The 14342-nt window shown below is 46.3% G+C and overlaps 1 protein-coding gene across 1 annotated transcript in view; it reads left to right on the forward strand.

The window, feature by feature from the left end:
* HAPLN4 (hyaluronan and proteoglycan link protein 4) overlaps positions 1-12271 on the forward strand; it is a 105264-nt gene extending 92993 nt beyond the window's left edge. Inside the window, exon 5 of the mRNA XM_086946851.1 lies at positions 10916-12271. The gene's annotated coding sequence lies outside the window, so the exon portion shown is untranslated. The remainder of the gene's footprint in view (positions 1-10915) is intronic.
* The last annotated feature ends 2071 nt before the right edge of the window (positions 12272-14342 follow it).

Consider the following 14342-nt stretch of genomic DNA (forward strand, 5'->3'; position numbering starts at 1 on the left):
ATCATGAAAATTGTCAGGAAAAATGCTGTCCCGTAGCCAAGCAAGGTGACACAAAGTGAAGGACCTGGCCATCGCCCGTCCCACAGAATCAGTAGTGTCCATGGCGGAATGGATTGAGAACTGGGTCAGCTCATGACCATCTTGCAGCACCCAGGATAGTTCAGCTCGAGGGACATCCGGAAGGGATGGAAGGAGACACTCTACTGAATCCCAGAGGGTGAAAGTAGCCCGTGCAAACATGCAAGACATATTCAAGGACCGAAGGCCTGAGCTCACAGATGCAAATATGTGTCAACCACATGCCTCCACCAAGCGTGACTCCCTCGTGGGTGGAAGCATGAGAGGGGAGGTCGAGGGCAGCCAAGCTTAGGCTGCCTGGGTGACTGGCTCTTGAGCCCTAGGATGAAGAGACAGACAGACAGACAGGGTCATCTGGGGCAGGGTCATGTGGGGCCAGGCGATGACTATGTGCAATAGCACAATCCACAGGGTTCCCCGAAGAGGGCCTCACCCAAGTTCCCAGCAGAATGTCATACAAAGACCCCGCCAAATGGTAGTAAGGGCACGACATGTGCAGTGCCTTGATGGAGCAAATCCAACATGAGGTCGGAAGGCAGACACATAGGAGGCTGGAGCTGTAAGATGTCCACAGCCTTACAAACCACTCGTGCAAAAGCTGCAGGGGGGTGACAAGAGGTCATAAGTGGGGGATGGTTGCTGGCTAACCTGCCCACCCTGTGCCAATGGTTTCTCAGCACTACGACGCTTGGGGAACTGCTCCACATCCCCATGTTCCGGAGAACACTCAAGTAACCCCCAGGTCCCACAACATCAATCATTAAGGGAGCAGGAAAGAGCGCCGAAGGAGCCTCCAAAGACCGGCGTCAGGACGGCATCGACTCACCCTCCACCGCAACAGGGTACTGCAGTATGAAATGGCGTGGACCCGGAGACAAGTCCACCGCTGTGGTGACATCCGATGCCGCAGGGAGACCCGCCGGACTGCTCTCTGGCGCCAGAGGAGGACTGCGGCCAGACGTCTGAACAGGGAGGCCCACTGGGCCGACTCCCGACGTCGCAGTGACTCTGGAACCACCGGCAAGCTTCCAACCTGAGTTCATACCACCTCTGTGCGGCCCGAAGGTGTGCCAGGTAGAGGGGTCAACCCAAAGATGGACGGCAAAGCCATATAATAGGCTTCCATCTGGGCTATAGTCACCCCAACCCCAGAAAATGGGGGGTAGATGTGGGTAGAGTGTTGCGGGCAGTGTCCGGTGAAGACTGGGAGCAGTGGGCACCGACGTCACATCCGTGGACGACGTCAGGGCAGAGCCATGCGGCGCCGTCTCCCAGTGCGTAGAGGTACTGCTGAAGATTTTCCGGATCCAGACTGATGCCTGGAGGATATTCTAAGTTAAGGAATCTGCGGCTAGATGTCTCTATCAGATAAGATTAAATATATATGATTAGTAGATTGTTTAAGTGCAAAGTGAACACGTGCAATAAAGCCACACATATGTTGAAGGCACAATTCCAGACTGCTCAGATTGGCAGGAAAAGTTATAACCATATAATCCAAATATAGTCACTAAAGTGCATGTAAGAATCAAACATAGTGCATGTATAAGAATGCTTATAGAGTGCAAAGAACAATACGAAAACAGCTCGAAACAACTCCATAAGAAAGAATCTCAATACCAACATATACATATTTGCTGCTGCTCTTATGTTATTATCCCCAGCTAAACACAGCAGGGAATACCCCCGCAAATGTTCAAATTTACCAGTTTGGTTGTTCCTCTTGGAATACATACATCCTAGATGTCGTACCCTACTCATTTTGGTTTGCCATTGATCAAAAGATGGGCATCTAGAAGATTTCCAGCACTGTAAACTGTGATCTAGCAACTGAGGCTGCAATAAAAAAATGACTTCTGTTCCGATCACATGAAAGCTTCGTTATCCGTCAATACCCCAAAAAGTGCTGCAAGAAAATCAGGCTCCACCCATTTCGATATTCTATGTGCACCTGTTTGCATGGTTGCCCCCCACTTTAGGGCAAACTGTTGAAGTACTTGGAGTGTGCCCTGGGTTCCTGCCAACCAGGTGCCCAGGGCCTATGTTCTGTCCCTAAACTGTACTGTTCGAAAACCCAATTTGCACACTTTGACCACATGCAAGTCCCTTGTAAAGGGTACCATGGGTACCAAGGGCACTGTGGACAGGGAAGGCTTCTAAGGGCTGCAGCACTTATTGTGCCACCCTTAGAGGCCCTGTACCTTTACACACACTCACACACACACACACACTGCCATTGCAGGCTGTGTGTTTTGTTGCAGAACAAAGTGAAGAGTTGACATGCACTGTATGCCATGCCTACCAGCCACTGCCCTGGCATAGGTAAGCCACACCTCTAGCTGGGTGCACTATGCCACTGGAGAGAGAACAGGTGCATGAGCCCTGTACCCCTGCAGTGTCTAAGTCAATTCTTAGACATTTTAGGTGCAGTAATGCCATTAGGAGTATATGGTGCTTGGAGTTTGTCATTATGAGCTTCACAGCACCTTAATAGATTTACTAAAAACTGGGAAGTTTGGTATCAAACCTCTCATCACATTAAACCCAAAATGATGCTGGTGTGGTATTTAATGAAAAATGCACTCAGAGGGTATCTTAGAGATGCCCCCTGAAGAACGCCCACTGCTGGCACACATAAAGGGCCAGCTATATCACTCATAGAGAGGGGGAATGCACAAGCATCTGCAGCCCCTTCTATAATACCAAAGTGCCCCTGGGCACGCAAAGCGGGCACAAACGTCTGTTGTTCCCCCCCGGGGCCAAAATGAATACTGTGCAGGACACGTAAAATAATATAAGGCCACTCCGCCTGTCCCCTAGAGGTATATCTAAAAAAGGTATTTGAGACATTACAGACACATTTATTAAAACATTGGGGGTTATAATAGAGAACCCACCTATCAAACAAATTCATTTGTTTAAAATGTGTTGCCCTAAACAGTTTATTCTCAGCAATGGAAAGGACCACCAGCTGGTTTTGAGATATAGCCCATCCAGGGGCTTATATACACTTTTGGAGACGCTTTGGGATATAGAACTGCTGAAATTGCAAATACAGCATCTTGTACCACCTCCCTAAACCAATCCTATTAGGCTTGTAAAATAGTTTTAAAAAGTTCAGAGTAAATGGATCTAAATCGGGGTTAACATTCGCAAACAACTGGAAATTTGTGCAAAACAAAACCATGGGGATGAATTCTCGTACACTAGCTGGTCTAGCTAACAAGTTTTCCATCTACCATTAATACTAAAATCAGCTAGAGTAACAAAGCCCAGTTTGTTCAATAGGGCAGTTGTGGACTGAGAACTCCCCAAACCATCCAGTCACATCCTGTAAGGAAACAAAAAAAAGGATGACCTCAAAAATCTTCCTTTACTCAAAGTGATTTATTGCCTTTAACATTTTATACAGAGATTTTCTGGGGAATTTACATGATTTCAAGAAAAATAAGAGCTGCACCCCCGGCACCTGCATCATCAATATAAAAATGTATCAGGTGAGAATGGATCAGCATCTAGACAAGCACAATAATAATCAACAACGGCTGCTGATAATATTGGTCAATATTGGGTAGAGCCAAGCCATCCTGGCCTTGTTTAACTGAATAGCCAACAAATCAATACATGGATGCTGTTATTCCCTTATAGATCTCCTGATTAAACTATCCACTTCCTTAAAGAACTTCTTCTAAGTCAAATAGATACTTTGGAGAACAGAAATAAACAAGAAGCTGAACCAACATTTTAAGCAAGCCACGCGGCCTACATTGAAAAATGGCAAAAACCTTCAAGACTGCAACATTCTCTAAACTTGACCCAGCATAGATCAAGAAAGCTGGAGGTAACATAAACCTCAAGATAATAGTTGGGTCCAACAGCTCGCTAATGCTTCCAACTGTACTTAAAGAACAAGATTTCTGATTTGTTATGGTTGAGCCGAGAGTTCCTGATTACCGAATACTCGTTACACCTATCAGTTGTGTTTTGGATATTAACTCGATCAGCATCCAGATAAAGAATAATATCATCGGAAAAGAGCTTTAGCTTGGATCTATCAAAAACTACGGGTAAAATAGAATTGTTGTTTTGTAAGACGAAAGCCAAAGGTTCAATTAAAAAGTAAATGAAATCAATGAAAGGGGACAAACTTGACTCATTTTACAGGATATGTGAACTTACCCTACTTTGCTTGAATTGGTTCTAATAACAGTTACTGGTCCAGAAAAGACATTCTTTCGAAGGATTATAAATTGGATAGGAAACCAAACCTCCTCAAAATCTCAAATAAAGCTAGCCAGCCAGCCAGCTAACTTGAAGGCCAACCATACTTATGGCAGCTTTGGTATTATTGGTTGAGAAAAAGTCTATGGCCTGGTTGAAATAGTTGTAGCTTCCATTGACCTATTTAGGGAGAAAGACATTGTGTTCCCCATGAATTAATTTCTGGAGAACAGGGGCCAGACGATTGGTTAAAATCTTCATCAAAAGTTTGTAGTCTGTGCATTCTTGGACACTAAGTGCATTGAAGCCGTTTTGAGTATGAGGGCTGGGAGTTTGACAACAAGAACTGCATAGCTCCACGATGGCTTTACTGATGACTGGGAAGTCTGTATCAAACTTCTCAGCATAATAAACCCACACTGATGCCAGAGTTGAGTTTATTATTCTACTGTATTGGCTGACTGGTCCCTGCCAGCCGCCACCAGACAGGCCCTCACCCAATGAGGTCAGAAACAAAGCCTGCTCTGGGTGAAGCTGCTTCTCGCCTCCCCCTTGCAGGAACAGCAACACTCAAAGGCTCTTACCTTGTGTTATGCTGATTTGGGCAGCTGCAACTAGTGGAGATGCCCGCCCCCTGTCCTAACCCAACGTTTTGGCTGCAGGACAGGCCGGAAAATTAGTAAGCAGAGTAGGAGTGTCTACCTAATCCTGGCACACTCCTAGGGTCGCCAGGAGCTGAGGTGAATCCCTCTCTTTGACATTCTCCATCTTGAATTGGAGAATTAGGCCCGATAGGAACAGGGATATGCCCCTCTACACCCTTTGCGCCCCCCTCCCTTTGGGGGAATCACCCTAGGGGACAGTAGCAATTGGCTACTATCCCCTACCTCAGTAACACCCTTAAATGTATGGAGAAGTGTGGCTCAATGGTTAGAGCAGGCAGACCTCGATGCAGAGCTCTGGCCAGGGACCAGGGTTCGATTCCTGCCCCGGCGGGTCTCGGGCTCATTAATTCCCCTGACCGGATATTGTCGCCTCGGTGCCTATTCTGATCATGGGTCCCATGCTGCAACTCTGGGCAATAGCTTGCTTAGTCGCCACAACGGCCCCCACAACGCGAGGGATGCCTGGTCTGCACCATGGGGGTGCCCAGGAGTGGACACTTCAAAGTGAAAGCCAGGAAGGGTTCCCTTGCGGTATTCGTACAAGCGCCGGGAAACCCACTGCGGGTAGCTGTGCGCTATACAAGTACAAAAAAAAACAAAAAAACAATTTGTATTTAAAAATTCCCCTGAACCCTTCTCCTCAGATTGGACGACCTACAAAGACCGAAGAGCCGTGCAGCAGTGTAGGAGATGACAAAGACTTGGCCCTAGCCCTACCGGCCCGTCTCCTCCTCCAGCGACCCTGCGCTAAGGAACTGGCGTGGCCCGCAGCCAGCAACCTCCAGGAATCCTGGGGACTTGTGCTGTCTTCAACAAAGACTCTTTCCTCCTATGGACAACAGATTTCTCCAGAAAGAAACTAACTTAAGGACTCTAGATCCAGGTGGCCCACCGACCCAGTGACATCTCCCCGGTGATCCTAACCTGGAATCCAGCATTGGACGACCTCTCCTGAACTTCCCCTCGACACCTGCAGCCTCAACCTGAAGGGTCTCCCCCGACCGCGACTGGAATCTATGAGAGAAACCCAAAGCCTAAAGACACCCCAGCACCCATAGCCCCCAGCCCTAGAAAAGCCCAATTAACGGTGTCCCAGCATCCCCCACTATCCAACTTACCTCTCTAGTTGTGGAATTCTTTCTTCCGTCTTCTGGACCAAGTCTGCAGCCTTTGTCTCCGACCGAGGATCTCCTTGCTTTCTTTAAGGCATCCAACGCCTCCTTTCCACCCTGCCACCCCTGTGCTACTTGGTGGCTCATGCAGTGCTGAGCTCAATCCCCAGGGCCTGTGTCCCTGAACAGCAGGTACTTACCTGCAAACGGTGCTTCTTTGAGGTACCCCCTGCTCCCATAGGCTAACATTGGACCCAGTGACCTCTGCATCCGGCCACCCCAGTGCTGCTGCTGGTGGTTCAGTACCTACCTTGGGCCGACCCTTGCCCAGTGTTGACCAAAAAAGCCAAGAAACTAAATCTCAAAACCGTTTACTTGCCTGCATTAGTCTACCACTATTTTACTAAGTGTGACCCTGAATACAAAGTATCTTTCTTTACATTGAAAAGTATTTCTTGCACATGTAAAGTACTGTTTGATACTATACAAACCTTTTGCCAATAATCTCTTGAAAGTATTGCTATTGTAAAGTCTACTTACCTGTAACTGAGTCCAACTTGGTCCCTAAAAATAAAAGTAACTTAAGTAATATTTTTGTACAAAACATTGACCTTGAGTAAGTCATTGAGCATGTGTTCCTGCCTTGTATGAGTATGTACACCAAATGCATCCACACTGCCCTCTGATATGCCTAACTGCTCAGCCCAGCTACCACTAAATTGAGAGTAAGGTATTTTGTACTTTAACCTCTGCCATACCTTTAGGGGCTCACTGGACTCTGTATATACTATACCAAAAAGAGGTATAGTGTGCACAGAGTTAGCTTGCTGCAGCCTATCTTCCAGAAAAAAACGCCTTCCTTTGAATAGTTCCTGTTAGGATCTGTTCCTTAATCCTGAAATCTAAAAAAATGACTAGTACAGTCCTTGTCTGCTTTAAGTGTGGAGGTGCCTGAAACGGGACCCGATGGGTACACCCTATAGACAAATCCACAGTCTGACAGTTCATGTGTTTTAAGCAAAGACTCTACTAGAATGCCCATACCTCCAGGCTGGGCCTCTTTACCCTCCAGAGAGTGTGTAACTCTGTGTTCAACTACTCCGACCTGGGTTGGAAGACCAAATCCGACAGGATAGAAGTTTAGGAGGCCTAAAAGGAATTTTTGGACAGGAGTGGCAACTTTCGCAACAGTGGCCAGCATTAAATTTGACATAAATGTCGACTGCACCAGTGAGTCACATTTAATGTCCCCTTTAATTTGACACCTTACATGACATGGTTAGGTAGCCTCTGTCAGGAGCTAGACGCATTGGGAGGCCGCCATTAACCCTGCAATTACCTTATAAGGCTACTTAACTGTCCTCAGCAAACGCCAACACTATAGGACATTGTTGTACAGACATATCAAAATATATGTTTATCTTACCAATATAAAGCTCTCTCCTAAAGGCAGTCCTAGTAAGCCCTAAGGCAGACACACATTATATACACACATATATATATATATATATATATGTGTGTGTGTGGTAGGTGCTTTCCTTTCAGTCTCTGTCACTTCTAGAGCAGGCAGGGGGGAGTGTTTTCAGACAGACCTCCCTGGTCCTGCCACGAGCACATCTTTCTAGGCGCAAAAAGAGTGAGAAGTAATTCAGTGGTAAATTACACATCAGGACAACGTAAGTAAGTGCAGGCCGCTCGAGGAGTTTTGGGAGTTCACTTTGCACAGACGAGGAGGGAAGAGAGGTGAAAATGAATTTTTTAATGCTGTCTTCACGTGCCCAGAGGCCTTGCGTGGGGGGAGCACGCGAGAAGTGCTACAAAAAGCAGAGGTGTGCCAACACATTGGTGTGCGAAAGCCTTAATATGCGGAGTGGAGTAAAGACGTCTGTGCCGAAGAGGGGCGGAGAGGGGGTAGGGGCGGAGAGGGGGTAGGGGCGGAGAGGGGGTGGTGGAGGGGAGGGGGTGGTGGAGGGGAGGGGGTGGTGGATGAGTGGGGTGGTGGATGTGGGGTGTGGTGGATGTGGGGGTGGTGGGGAAAACTGAAGGAAGCAGTGACCCGCCATTGGAGGGCGCATTTTCGTGAGCGTTGGCACACTCAACCAGAGTTAACGTATATTAATAAAAGAAAGTAGTAATACTATCAAACAATATGCCGCTTTATGCTGCATAATCAGCATTTATTGCAGCATAATTTAGTCAGCCCTGCCTCTTAACTTGTTCCTCCACAGCCGCCTAAGTCCAGTGGCTCGGCGTGCACGTGCATGTATTTATTATCCTATGAAATATCTTTATTTCACATGTATCAAAGGTCTGAACCAGTGCTTTAAATGGGAAAAAATAAGTGCAGGTACTCATTTAAATAAGTTAGAGGTGTGTCAAATGGGCGGGGCTAGGGGCGGGGCTAAGGGCAAGATATGATGATACATAATGACTTCTGTACCAGTTGCAGCACATATCAAAACGCATGAGAAATGCATTTATGTAAACCAATAAGGTTAACACATTACACAAAATGAAAGCCAAACAGGGTGATATGTTAACATTTCCTTGTTTTGTCATATTTGCTGCTTGTTAATGCCATATGTTAATTGTTGTTTTTTGGCACCGTACTATCTATTCTAAAGCAGGCACACACACTGAGAGCAAAACAAGCCGAGATGAACACAAAAGCATTCCACCTGTTCCCTTTAGAATATCTCCTGAGTGTCCTGATTCTGATTACACAGCCACCTGGGCGGTCTTTCGTTCCCCTACCAACCCTCCTTACTCGACAGATAGGAAGAATGTCGTGGCCTTTTGATGTTTGATAGCCCCTGAACTTTCCCACCCATATTTAGACACTCGTTCTTCAGATCCCCATGCGACCCGATCTGTCCATCTGTCAATGTTGGAACTCCTGCCATCGCCACATGTGGGCAGGCTGCTGATGGTGAATGAATTATCGGAAGGTTTTTAGTTTCTTTTTTGTGGTGCCTCCTATTGTGGCTGAGATTCTCTGTGATGAGATTTGATTCATACTTGGCAGAACTTTAGTCTCCCGACCATTCATTTTCTTTGGCAAATTATAATATTAGTTATGTTTGCTCTAAGTTAATCAGCAAAAATGCAATAGTTAAGGTTATCACATAACAAGAGCTGATAGACAAAAACATATGCCAGCCATTCAACCTGCAGGAAAGCATGTCAGTGTAGAAGGGTATTCTACAGCACCAGCTTCCGCTACCCACTGGAGGTGACAGATACGTAGCTTTACGCAAACTCCACTTGTTCCGCAGACTGCGTACAAATACACTCCATAGCTAGCAGGTCGCTAGTTTATCTTTACAGATTTATATTAAAGTTTATAGGAATGAACTAATATAAACTTGCCTAGATCCGATTTGCCAGGTTATTAGTCTGACCAAGAATAAAATGAATCAGAAAGCCACATTTCGAAAATAAACTAAATGAAACCGGCAGCAGCTTTCAATCACGGCTGTACCTTTAATCTGAAACATCTTTTTCGGGGTGAAAGGATATAAAACTGATCAAGCATTTGCCATTGAGTATCCATTGACCCGCATATATCACTGGTAAGGTGGGTGCTTGATCTGTGTGCTTCGAGAAAGAAAATTTCTCGTGCGAGGCGTGTGCTCTGCTTAGGAACAGTTTATGACTTTTAAAAGAGATGAAGATAGAGAATTGTCGGCAAACGGCTTTTGATGAGGAGAGACACAGTGGAGGGTAATTGTCACTCCGGCATTCCTGAGCAGATGGGCCAAGTCATTCTAATGAAATCTCTTCCTTTAGCCACTGCTTAATCATTTACCAAGTCAACTTTTCATCCAACACTTTTCTGCCCCTCCGCTCAAAATACACCCCAGCAGGATGCAACTCCCTTCTCTTATTGTGTTTAGTTGCAGTCTTGAGTGGCGTATGGTGTATTTAGGTATCCAGTATGACATGGTCCCTCCATCCTCTCCTACACCCCCCCATTATGGCTCCTATTTATTGTTTCCCATTGCAGTGCACTAATGCTACCCGAGGCAACCATATGTGCTATATATGATACCCACACGGAAAGAGGTATTCCCTTTGTCACCCTCCCATACAGTGCCCTTGCCCATCGCCCCCATTCTGTACCCCATTAAGCGGTTTGAAATTACCAGGGGTCAGCAAAAAATATTAAGCAAGCAACAAACCTAACGTTTTACAATAAAGCTATGAGCAAATATATATTACAAAGCAATGCAAAATCACGAGTAAAACCGTAACATAGCAAAGCAAAAATAGAAGATAAAAAAATATCTGAGATAGAAATCACCTTAGTGCGGCCAGTGCGTTTCCCTAAATGGGACAAGTTTACAGACTAGAAGCCCCAGCCCATTTCACACACTTGATAAAGGAAGGCCCCCCCCGCCTTAACACTTTAAGTATAAAAGCCATTGTGCTATCACAGCATGACGCAAGGCGAGCCCTCTCAGACCCCTGCAGTCAGGGACCATTCAAGTGAGAGCTGCTGGAATCGCCAGCAGTGATTGTGCAAAAGGCCACTGAAGGGCGCAGTCGGAAGCAGAGCGGCGTCTGCCCCGAGCTGGAGGAGAGAAGTAATCTGAGCCTGCTCTGCTCTCAATCAGGGTACTGGTACTCTCCCGGACCTAAAAAGTGTTACCCTATATTATATCAGGCCCTATGGGCCATGTGGCGGGGTAAAGGAAGAGAGGCAAAGTATAATTGTTCCCATAGCAGCAAACATGCAGCGCGGTCTCTTCAAGGAATGGCGGGGACGCCAATGCTTTTGGGAAGTTAAAATTGACCGCTACTTGTAACACAGCCCATGTATCTGTTTTTCTCTTCTAGGGAGAGTTTACTTCCTTAAGACGTACAGGAAGCTGAGCTACGCTGAAGCCGCCAAAGCATGCGAGGCCCAGGGCGCTGCGCTGGCCAAGGTGGGGCAACTGTACGCTGCTTGGAAGATCCAGCTACTAGACCGCTGCGAGGCCGGCTGGCTAGAGGATGGCAGCATCCGCTACCCAATCGTCAACCCCCGTTCCCGCTGCGGAGGGCGGGAACCAGGGGTACGCAGCCTCGGCTTCCCAGACAAGAAGTTCAAACTCTTCGGGGTCTACTGCTACCGCAACGACACAGCGAGGAGCACGCCGACCCGGATTCAGGAAGGGATCCAGCGATGGAAGGCTACGCATGTGTAGGCCTGAGTGAAACGGTGAACTATACAACAAACACAGCTATTCATTCCACGGCCTATTTGTAGAGGTGGGGCGCCATACGATGAAAAAAATACATTTTCCAACAAGTGAATGAATTTGAAAGAGTAGTAAGACTGAGGATTCAATAGTGGATCCTTTCACGCTGTTGGGATTTGCCAAAAATGTGCTACAGGGTAAACCAGAGCTCCCTGCCTACACAAGTCTCTCCACCGTCCAAATGCCAAGCAGAGTGCCACATACTGCTGGCAACCAGCTGCGGAGCGCCCGCCAGTTGACTTTTCAAACCTAATGTTTCTCTACTGATCATCACACCTTCTGTGTAATTGTCAAATATTTGTTTTCAGCCCCGTTCCTCGTCATTGACGAGTCCTATGCTTCAATGTCAAGAGTCCATGCACAGATTTTTATATTTTACAAACATCCACAAAGCACAGGCTGGTTTGTTGAGAAACAGCACAGTACCAGTAGCGTCAAGTATATCAGTCGTCAGGGTAGTATCTAATAGCAATAACTGTACATAGCTTTTCTGGAATGCATTGTAAATTTGTGATGCAAGGCGGATCCCTATGTTTTGGACTGTGGGATCACGGCTGCATGCAGAGTTCGCCTTTGGGGTGGGTGAAAGGGAACACTATGTTCTGATGCACGGCCACTGTGTAGTTTACACTCTTATAGCGCATGCGGTGCATGGTCTTACGCAACCTCCAACTCACCGGGTGGAAATCTCATGGGATTCCTGGATCAGGGCAAGTGCCACAGTCCTTGCTGGCAGGACGTTCTGTACCTGTGGAAGCACAAAGCATGCCGAGTTACGTGGACCCCGCAGCATGAGCTACCATCACACGCCTTAGATGTCGCTCTCATCTGTGCGTCAAAGACAGTGGTGGATGTCTTGCCAAGTGCCAATGGAAGGACGAAAGACAATTAAAGGCCGACTCTGTCCTGACCCAGATAATAAAGCATGGTGCCTGCCGGGTACGCGACTGAGGTTTCTGTCCTATTTCTGTCTCGTTATGGTTACATTTTACTTCTGCTTTTTTACAGTAAGTGCACCTCTCTCCAGTGGCCACAAGGAACAGCTTTGGAGTATAATCCTCCTTTCAACAACCATTTCCTTCGGTCTCCACACACATAATAGAAGTGTAAGAACCTGCTGCCTATCTCTTATTTAATGCCCTTCCTGCCATCCCACCTAGTACTGAAGAATCGTGGAGGTGCTGACCAGCTTGGGTTGCTATGTAGGATTCAGAGGAGCTGATACATTTACATTTTTGCTCCTTTCTAGGGAGATTGAACATTTTGTTCATGGAGGAAATTATAGTCTGTTCTGTACCCTGTGTTTTTCAAACATACATCATTAGTGTTTTTACTGAGTTCTCTCTGTATTGGTTTGGTCTTAACCCAATTATCTCCTGTTGGCAGCCTCAATTGAATCAGATTTAATGCATCTGAGGTTATCAGGGGTCCCCCAGCCCACAGGTGACACTAATGAATGCAGTCTTAACACTGGCCTTTAGCTGAGAAGTTTAGGAGACCCCTGACCACACATCACCCCCACCCAAAAAGGTCTGATGGTGTAAAAGGTTCGACCAAATATAGACACTGTGCAGCGCATCCACTTCACTAATGTAGCACACCGCCCATACATCTCTAGCCCCGCAGCTTCCTCTCTTTCCTTGCACTCACTTGCCTCTCCAACATTTCCTTCACCATGATTTTCCAGACATGGTGCTTCTCTTACTTGCAGACTTCAAACTTGTATTGAAACATGTTTCAACACCTCGTCTCTTGCAGCCTCTGCACCTTCTTCAACGTTCTCCAACCACATCCAATCAACTACACCTTCTACACTACACCGCTCACTACAAACTGTCCTAGTACTGTGTAACTCGTCTTGCACTTGTCTGCAGATTGCCCTGTTTCCAGTTGAAAAACGTGTACCTGTTTATAACAATGTGCACTTTTAGTAAGAAGAATACAATTACATCAGCTGTCATTGGAAACTTCTTTTCACTGTTTCTCCTTCAGCAATCGGTCTTTAAATTCACTGCCCCTTAGTACCAATAAAGTGCAACAGTGCTCATGTTTTGCTCGAGAGAAAACTTTTCCTCCCATTCCTATATGTCATATACAAATACTCTCATAAAATTCAATACAAGTAAAGAAATAATATCTTTTTGATTTTTGTAGAAGTTCAATAACCCACACCACGCCCAACTGCAGCGGGGTCATCCACCGCCAAGAGTCCCCACCCACAGTACACAAAGAAAGTTACACACATTCCAAATGGGAGAATGTAGATAGAACAATCAACAGGGGCTGTCCCAGGCACATAACCCAGCTACAACCACTAAAGCAAGACATCATTGCATGAACCTAATATCAGCTGTGACATCACCTGGAAAACTGATGTCTGACTAGGACATCACTACATGAACATCCACTCAGCATGTGACAACACTGCACAGTGCCAGGCTGTGATAGCACTCCAGAATCCTGATCTCAAGCTGTGACATCACTACGCGAACCTGGATCCAGACTTCACTCTGGGCAAATGATCTCAGCTCATGACATCACTACAAGGCTCTGACCTCAGACAGTGACGTCACTCCAGGAATCGGCTCTCAGTCTCTGACATTCCTCGAGGGATCTGATCCATTTGCATTACTACGTGAAGCTGATCTTAGACTGCGACATTAGTACATGACTGCATTCAACAGCTCTGACATCACTACATGAACCCGATTCAGAACTGTGAAATCACTCCTGAAAAAGGACTCCAGGCTTTGACATCATTATAGGAACCCACTCTCAGACAGTGATGTCACTACAAGAACATGATTCCAGAATGTGACATTTGTCTGGAAAAGAGATGTCAGACTACGACCTCAGTACAAGACCCTGACTCAGACTGTGACATCACTACATAAACATGATCTAAGACTGTGACATTACTACATAAACATGATCTAAGACTGTGACATCCCTACATAAACATGATCTCACACACTGACATCACTACATAAACATGATCAGACTGTGACATCACTACATAAACA

The sequence above is a fragment of the Lissotriton vulgaris genome, chromosome 12 (genome assembly GCF_964263255.1).
Source record: "Lissotriton vulgaris chromosome 12, aLisVul1.2, whole genome shotgun sequence".
Classification (NCBI taxonomy): Eukaryota; Metazoa; Chordata; class Amphibia; order Caudata; family Salamandridae; genus Lissotriton; species Lissotriton vulgaris.